At 29.3% G+C, this 9,924-nt stretch overlaps 1 long non-coding RNA gene across 1 annotated transcript; it reads left to right on the forward strand.

The window, feature by feature from the left end:
- Nucleotides 1-292: 292 nt before the first annotated feature.
- LOC145012679 (uncharacterized) lies at nucleotides 293-2,384 on the forward strand. Its single transcript, XR_013664616.1, has 3 exons — nucleotides 293-507; nucleotides 929-1,014; nucleotides 1,750-2,384. It is a non-coding gene; the product is annotated as an uncharacterized LOC145012679 (long non-coding RNA).
- The last annotated feature ends 7,540 nt before the right edge of the window (nucleotides 2,385-9,924 follow it).

Below are 9,924 nucleotides of genomic sequence, written 5' to 3' on the forward strand. Positions count from 1 at the left end.
GCCTAACTTATTTGTTGTCTGAATGCCTAACTTATTATACATAAGGTATATCACTTTGGAAGATTTGAATATTATTATTATTATTATTATTATTATTATTATTATTATTGAATGTATAAATATGATTTTTAATGTATAACTATTTAATACACATTTGTATATATTCATAAATGTTTTTGTACCTTTGCAAATACATAATATGTAAAACGATAATTTTCTAAATGTATAAATACAATTTTTTTTATGCATAAATACATAATATGATTCTATATTTTGTTTCATTTAGGATTGTTTTAGTCGATTTCCCCATGTGAAAGCCCACCAAACATACATCATAGACCGAAGTCTTATTTCTAATTCTGAAAACCAAATATTGTAATGTTTTTGCTAATCCAGATTCTGATTGAACCGGAATATTTGCTCGGATTTCTGATCTTGAACTCTACAGTTTGCTGCTTTATTAAATGCTAATTCGATTTCTGAATATCTGAATCTAAATACTATAAGGTTTGCTTATTTGTATCTAAATTGGGGTTTTTTTACTTGTAAGGAAAGTGGAGTTTTTTTGTTTTTTTTTTTTTTTTTTTTAAATTCTGATTGCAAGTTAGTACAACATTATGTCGCAAGCTTCATGGTGTTCTTCTCCTGTATCTTTGTAAAATTAACTGTAACCCTAATTTCTATTGTGCTTGCTGCCCTCCGCCATGATTTTCTCTTTGCTACAGACGAAGTAAGCAAACATAGAGACCACCACACCCTTTCAGGGATGGCCAGAGGAAGAAACATAAGTGAATAGACAACTATTTCGGTCCTTAGTGAGAGGAATAAAACTTGAATTGAGCATACGAAATTGATCCCACTAGGTTCTTGCCTTTTTATAAATTCATGTTGCTCTCTTTTCTAAATTTTGTATTATTTCATTCGACAGAGTCAAGTCAAATAAAGGGTGCAGGCAGCACACCATTGGCAACTGCTGCTATGTTACCATCTCCTGTTTTGCTCCGGAGGCTTAAGGTAGTTCCTTCATTTTTTTTTTTTATTTTTTTTTTTGGTTACATGTTTTGTATGTCATCTATATCTAATCATAAAAACCATAAGCAAATTCTAAGGAACCAATAGATCACATAAGGGTATATAAGTGAATTTACCTAACTCTTTGATGATCAGTTTTCTTGCAGGTAATTATTTAACATTTACTATGTGTTTAAGGCATTATTAGTATTAACATTTACTCATATTTTGTAAATTAAAAAACCACATCATATTATTAGATAATCAACTATACCTACTGTGTAAAGTTGGATTAGAAAATCATATAATTAGTTAACCATTGTCATTTTTTTTAAACGTAAAGTAAAAGATTATTTTGATTATAAAAATATGGCTAAAATCAATAGTTACAATTTACAGACTTCCCATCTGATGAACAGTATTAAAATTTTGTAACAATTATTATTCTGGATATTATTCTATATTTTATAAATAAATTTGCACGTTAAATGAATATGAGATGTTAAAAACACATAATTGATAATTACTAATGTTTGGTTCGGTTGTGTTTTTTTTTTTTTTTTTTTTAATATATTTTTCTCTAGAATTGATAACCAACTGCAATTTTAGTTGTTGGTATCTCTTTTTTTATTATTGGCAACCTCTCAGGGTCAATATCAACCTACTTTTTTTTTACTTCTATTTGTGTTGATATTATTGCCAAACATTAGTTCAATAATGATAACTATTTTTTTGTAGGCATGATTTCTGATTACAAAGAGCCATTGTATGATGTGAAGGAGCTTCAATCAATCATTCCAACAAACCAAAAACAATTATTTGACATGCGATCACTTATTGCTTGCATAGTTGATGGAAGTGGATCCGTTGAATTCAAGCAATTGTATGGCACTGTGAGGGCTAAATTACCACCTTACCTTCAAAACATTACATGATTCATGGTATACTTTACGATCTGATGATAATTAATTAGTATGAGTTTTATATTTTGGGTTTTTTTAAGAATTATGTTTGATCTGAATGTTGAAACTGCTGGATCGGGGTGAAGAGGGCCATAGATCAGGAGCCGCTTTTTATAAAAGAAGCGGTGATGTGGCATAAACTTCATCATCCAAATGTGATTATGGTCTATAAACTTTCATATTTAACATAATCATGCAAATTTTAGGGAAGTTGATGTAATTTATAACTTATAACATCATAATTTGGTCGTAATTTTATACACTTCATAAGGGGTAACTATGAGTTAACCAGACTTGAAGACAAATATGACATGATCCCTTCTCTTGAGGAGCTTCATGTTTTAGAATCAGAGTGGTTTAAGGTCAATGTTAATGTTGTTGATATGCATAAAGATAAGAAGGTGTCAATGTTACAGCAATTGACTTTGATTATGGCAAAAGCACTGTAAAAATGTAAAAGATCATTTGATACTTTCCATGTTTCCCTTCTGTATTTTATGTGTTATGCTTCCCGATCAAATATTTTGGAAAAAACAAAACCCTTTCCAATCCATGCAAAGCATGGTTCCTTCCCTAGTATATATTAAAGAAATGAAAGTTAAGAATAATATTTTTTTGGGATTTAGGTTTTTACCACTAATCTTTGGTGTATTTAACACTTTTTGTCCTTAAATTCAAAACTTTTATATTTTTGTGTTTTGATTGAATTTTTGTGCCATTTGGTTTTTGCCACAAATCTCTAGTGAGTTTGACACTTTTAGTCCTTATAGTCAAATGTTTTACATTTTTGATGTTTTTGCCACAAATATTTTATGAATTTGTCACTTTTCGTCCTTGTACTAAAAACTTTTACATTTTAACATAAAAAAGAAAAAAAAACATCCTTTTGAATTTTGTCACCATATTTTCTCAACTTTGGCAACTTTAACATTATTGTCACAATATTTATGATTTTTCTCCAGCAGTGTCCATTCTTTTGGTTGTACACTTTTGACATCTAATTTTAGGGGTTGTCGACTTTCTCCCTTATTTGTGGTGATTTACAATTTCAACCCATATCTTTTACAGTTTTCCGATTTTTCCCGTAATACCCCAAATTCGGCGTAGCCGCGGCCTCTTTACTAGTTCTAATAGTAAAAGAAATCTTTTAAAGTTATTTTTTAATACTTGATATCTAAATAATAAATAATAAACATCACAATGACAATATAAACATATGTAATAATGAGTGTTCACTCGTGGTGCGAATTATTTGGTTTAGAACCGAAAAATCTGAAAAGCAAATTAAATAGAAAAGATTTCAGACTAAACCAGATTTAAGTTTGGTTTTTGGTTTGGTCTCAAAACCAATTTTAGGCCAAACTATATTCAAATTCGGTTTTTGGATTGATCCAAGACCAAACTAAAATTTGAATTTGGTTTTTAGTTTGAATTTTGGTCAGTTTAGACCAAACCTAACCAAAAAACCGAACTGCATTAAAAACTATCTTTTATATTATATTATATTATATTATATATATATATATATATATATATAAATGTTAATTAATTAACATAATATAAAAGAAATTTTAGTATTTTAGAAATGAGATTTCCTTGGTTTCTAAACCAAACTAGAATTTGATTTTGGTTTAGTCTAGAGGGATTTGAGTTCACTTTGTTTTGGTTTTCGATTTAGACCAAAAAAATCAAACCGGGGAAATCGATTCGAGAAAATTGACAAATCTATAAACCGATTCTCACCCTTAATACTCTCAACTTTAATCAAAACCGTAATAGCTCTTTATTTACGTTTTCTTCCACATCTTACTTACCCCACGATAACCTTCAACCACTTACACCCTTGTCTTTTCCATTTATACGAGCTTTAACCCCGAACATCTCAAAGACATTGACACCTTCATTTGGCCATTGTTGCTCTGTTAACTCCACAATCCATACACATTCCTCTGCCATTCGATCTTCCACTTCCCATCAAGATACTTAGGTGTGTTCGTTTGGATGGATCGATTTGATCCAATCCAATCAAGTGAATCCAAATAGATTTCAGTTTTCAAAACATATATCCGAATAGTCCAAACTAAATTTAAATCCGATTCGATCCAACCAAATTACAATTCGGTTGGATCGATTTTTACATTTCGATTTTCAAGAGGCAATGCATTTTGAAAAATATATAACTTTAATATTAGCAAAATCTATAAAGAAACTATTTTTTTATTTTTTATAAATTTTAATTTATGAACAAATACTAATAAAATATATTATAGTTAATATTTCATTGACAAACAACTTTTGATAAGAAGTAATTTTAAAGTAGTATATTCGATGAAAATTTCTAATAACTAAAAATAATAATTTAGGAAATTTATAAATAGTTAAAGATACATATGAAAATTAGATAATAAGTTGTTATTCGGTTTTTTTGGTCTATTCGCTCCTTATTTTATAAACCAAAACCAATCCGAAATCCAAAATAATAATTCGGTTTTGCTGAAGACCAATCCAAAAATCTGAATATCCGAACAAATAGTCTGATCCAAATTGTCCAATTGGACAATTCGGTTTTATCCAAATAGTGAACAGCCCTAAAGATACTTAACCCTAAACAACAACATCCATCACCCCTATATAACATTGATTCTAATGTTACAAAAGGCATTTATTGGATTTGCAACTTCTTATTGATCATTGATTATTAAATGTTGTATTGGTTTGGGTCATTATTTTCTAATATCAAACGTATCTAATAAGAGTAATGACAAGAAGAAACATATCAAACGAATGAAATTAATTTCTAATAGATGGATATTATTTTCTGTTGGAATCATAATAAGCATAGATGCATACATTTAGAGGACGATGTACACGGAAGATCTAAGCTTCATCAGGTGTCAAATATAAAGATACATACATATTACGTCCATGATTAGGAAATATCAATGATTAAAGCACAAACACCTCTTGAACACTAATAGAAGGGTGTTTAATTTTATGTAGCTTGCATTTGATACTTAAGATTGTAGGTACTAAACATCGTATTCCAATATTTTTTGTGTGCATTGTTCTTTTCATTTACCTTGATGATTCAACATCATCTATATATCATTAGTTTAATTTTTCATTTGATAATTTTTAGTGAATAATTGGTTGTTTGATTAATTTTTTCTTATGACTTTTTGTAATTCATAATGGACCCTTTCAGGGCAGGGCGAGGGTAAACCATTCATCTCCCCAAACCCAAATGTTACGGGTTTCAGTTTGCCACATCGGGTTTGTGTTTTTTTTCATCCATAATTGGCACATACATTGTTAGGAAAATATAACCCAAAATTGTATGAAAGAACAAAAGTATAAAGTTCTTGACTGAGGCCTGTGTTTAACACAATTTCCTTAAAACAAATTCGCCCTATATGGGTGTTTGTTTCCTAGGATACAACAGTTGTAAGCAATTCTTCTAGATTGCCAAAACCCTCACTTGGCACGGATTATACCTTGGTTGCAGCAAGAGAAAAAAGACGAAGCAGAAGAGTAAGAGAGGAAGAGATTGATTTCGTTTCATTCGGTATCTTTAACCAGTCACATAAGGATTGTATATATACTACCCAATGTAACCGATGTTATTAAAACGGAATCGTAACTGTCACAATTAAATAAGAAAATTAATCAAAGAATAAAAACTGAAATCTATGATTAATAGCTCTTAATTCGTTTTTTGTAACAGTTAACCAAAAAGAAAAAATGCAAAAAAGGTCCTTGAACTTTTCTGGTCGACCGGTGGTGCATTCGTATCTGCAGCCGCGCACTCGCACACAAGTTCAGTGGCCGAAACCCAATTTGGCTCGCAATTGCACCCCCTGCGTGCACGCTCAAGAGAGAGCCTTGGTTCTAATTAGTCTAACAAAGGTAGCTAGTCTTTATAGTTATAAACCAATTTTCTTTTCCTTCTTCCACAAATGTGGGATGAGTTTTAAAACCCACTTAACTCCTTTATCTTCTCTTCAATTGTCTTACTTTAACAAGTAATTTCTCATTCATTTTTAATCCGTTTTGGACGTGTGATATATCGAAACGTAGATATCACGGAGGAGAACACAAATATATAATCAATAACTCATTTTGATTATATTTAGAGTATTAAATTTGTGCTAAAAAATGGAGAAAATCCATTTTTGGAAATTAATAAAATTAATTTTCCAACATATACAATGAGGAATGTGTGAATCCAATTGAATTTCATTCCATATGGCACACAATTTAGTGTAGTAGCTGACACTGATTCTCCATGATGATGTGATATATATATATATATATATATATATATATATATATATATATATATATATATATATATATAACCCGTGAGAACCACGGTTATAAAATTAATTAAAATTTCATATTAAAAAATCAAAATTATTAATCAATTATTTTAAATAAATTATTACTTAAGAGATATTTTTTTTAGTTATATAAAATTATAATCGTTGATTTAAATTAATACGTGAATTTATATCACCTTATAATCTGTATTTATTTTATTTTATTTTTTAATATAATTTTATTATTTTAATATAACTAAGTGAAAAATTTTAAAATTTAAAATTTAAAATGGAGAATCAATTATTAATTTAATATAATAAGAATGAGAAATTTAAAATTTGAACTTTAAAATGGATAATTAATAGGTTGACAAGTGGCATAATAGATGATATATACTATTAATGAGGAGTTTCAATGTGATGCCACTTGTCAATAATATAATAAACTTATTCACATCAGGTCAACCCTCTGTTAAGTCTCATATTTCTTCTCCTTCTGAATTTCTCTTACAAACAATTTCCTTGTAATGTACTTTTTTTTTAAAATTTCTATTCATCTGGTACGATAGTTTTGTAAATAGCAACTAACTTTTATTGATTTGAGCATCATACTTTTGTTTAAGGTGTTGATTTTGCTAGTGGAAATTTGAATTCTTGCACTGAAAATTTAATATAATGACAATTATACCCTTGATCTAAATTTATAGATATTGAAAGATAGAGAAAGATCCTAGGGAATCTAGGATATGTTACCAAACGAACAACGTTCCATCTTCTTCCTTCCTCCTTCGCACATGAGGTCGATTGACGTTCACAATATTTACACTCTTGGTAAGTTATTCACCATTGATATATGTAATCAAGAAAAAATAATTATAGTTAGGATGCATATTTTATTTCATGGCCTATTCGTTATGTGTAAACAAATAATTAACATGAGGGAAAGAGTTGCCGCCTCGCAGGGGATACTCTGACACTAAAGAATGATGGATGACTATAGAAAGCAAGCAGAGAAGGTTCAATCAGGTGAAAAGGGGAAATATTTTGGAGCTAAAAAGGATTGCAACTACTTTCTTCGTGTCTCACTTTCCTGAAGGATGTAAGAGGAGCAAGCTTGGAAAGTTTTCAAGGATGTAAGGTTACTAAGTATGATAGAAGGAATTTTCTATGAGATTGTTCCATTAGTGTTAGTGGTGAAGCCGACAAGAAAGGTGATAGGGAAAGAAAGGATACATGGAGACCTGAATCGGATGGATATAAGGTGCATTCCAAATCATTCAAAGAGGCTCTATCTAGATCTTTCAGTGGGGCTGTAAAACATGATAATTCTACCTATATGGGGAATTATTCCAGATATGGTGGAAGTCAATTCGCATCGATCCATGGTATATGAATTCCTTTAGAGCAACATACTACATGGAGTAGATGGCTCGCGTGGTTAAAAAGATGGGATAAGAAATTTTTTCACACTCAAAGGATTGTTTGGTTAAAGATTAGTGGAAGCACTCTTTCTAGAATACCAATGTCTTATCGATGATTGTTGGAAAGTTTGGATGGGTTTTAATTCCTTGTAATTAATCTAAAGAAGTACATAAAATCTCGGTTGGTAGGGTTTGTATTTTAAGCACAAGGTAGGTAGATGGTTGTTATCAATGGACAATGGGTGCCATAATACATATTTGATATGTATTAATATGAATATATTTGTTGCCAAAACATTTTTATTGTTATTTGATTTACATTAGTTTGAAATTATATATATATATATATATATATATATATATATATATAATTAATGTGTCAATAATCTATCTTGAAAATATTATAGTTGATGGTGAAAAAATAACCAAAGAAAAAAAATAAAGTGTGAAAATGAGGGATAATAGTATAAAAAAGAAAAGATTGTTGTAGAAAAAAGAAAAAAACTGCTGCTAATTAAAGGAGCAAAGCTAAAAAAAAAAATTAAAAAAAAAAAAAAAAAAAAGGTCGTATTTTGTAAATTTTTAGGAAGGAATTGTAAACGCGTCACCAAAAAATGGATCCGGATCTTTTGCTCTCATTAAGGATTATAACTAAAACAAATCCCGGATTCCTTAGGATATTTTTCTCTTTTTCAATATTTATAAACTTAAATCAAGGGTATAATTGTTTTTATATTAAATTTTCAGTGGAAGAATGAAAATTTTCAGTGATCTAACTCTTGTGTTTATTCTTATTTTATTTATTGTTACTTCATTTATTCTTATGTTTTAGTCATAAAGTTAATGCAGGTGCCTGTCAATTATGTGCTATTAGAGAAATAAATGACAACTCTTCTCCATTAGGTCCAAAAGTTGAAACCGATATGACTTCATGTATATTTATAAAGAATTCTAACTTTTTATTTTTATTTTTTATAAATTTAATTTCCACTACCATGACTTTTACTGATAATTAACTATTTTTTAAAATTGTTGATTTACAACGGGATGATAGTATTATTTATTTAGTTATTTTATACATTTTATAATTACTATAATAACACTCTTTGAGTAACATTTGTTATTTTGGATTTTGCATTGAAATTCAAAAGAGCTTTTAAAAGAAGACAATGAGATCTTGAATTTGCGAAAAGAAACTCAAGAATGGATTTTCATAGGACCAAGATTTGGAAAATATTTTGTAGCTTTGTTTTAAGCACATGTCATCAAAAAGATCTTTAATAATTTATATGTGGGTGCCAACATGCATATTTTCGTAAGGCATTAGCATGAAAAGAAGACAAAAGGAGTCGAAGTAAATTAGAATGATAATGACTAAAAATGAAAGGAACTTTGAAAAGTCAAATTATGTTAACCACTTTACGAACAAAAAGTAATAATAAAGCGATGAAGGTAGAAATTATGGAGCAACTTTTTGTTCCTAATAAGACGTCTAATAAACGAAAGTTGGCCCGTACATCAGAAAATTACTTCTAAGAAAAAATTTGTATCATCATCAAATTTAGCGAGATATTACTCTATTAAGCATGTATGGGTTATATGAATAGTTATTTTGTATTTAGATAAAATAATAAAGTTATTTAAAAAAATAATATAGCAAATGAAAAAATGACCATAATAGATAAATTTCTTAAGATACTTTTATAAAAATCTAAAAAAAATTAAATTGGAAAAAATAGCAATTTTCGAATTTAGATTTTTGAAGGTGGTATGTAAAATCCCAATGATAAGGTACTTCTGATTTCAACCCTATAATTTAATTATGTTGCATTTGGTCCCTAAGTTCAAGAAAGTATGCAAAATGAGCCCTAGTGGCATTTCTGTAATTTGGGCCTTTAGAGTACACCATGCATACATGGTGTACGTTGAGCGACCTACAGCATGCCATAGTACGTTGGACGTACATCAGTGTACGCTGTGCATACTTTCCAGATAAGGAAACCCTAATTTTTAGGGTGTATCTCGTATTTAAGCACTCATATGGTCTCATTTCCTTCACCCTAACTGCATCCATCCCTCTCATACGTTTATGCAAACCAAAAGTCAACTATGTCTCTTTTTAGCTAATTTTTTGTTAACAATTTAAATAACTCAATTCAATTCATTGCTTGGTGTTTCTAACTCATTACCAATGATACTAAAAGGGTAACC

The sequence above is a fragment of the Lactuca saligna genome, chromosome 8, assembly GCF_052625555.1.
Source record: "Lactuca saligna cultivar CGN05327 chromosome 8, ASM5262555v1, whole genome shotgun sequence".
NCBI lineage: Eukaryota > Viridiplantae > Streptophyta > Magnoliopsida > Asterales > Asteraceae > Lactuca > Lactuca saligna.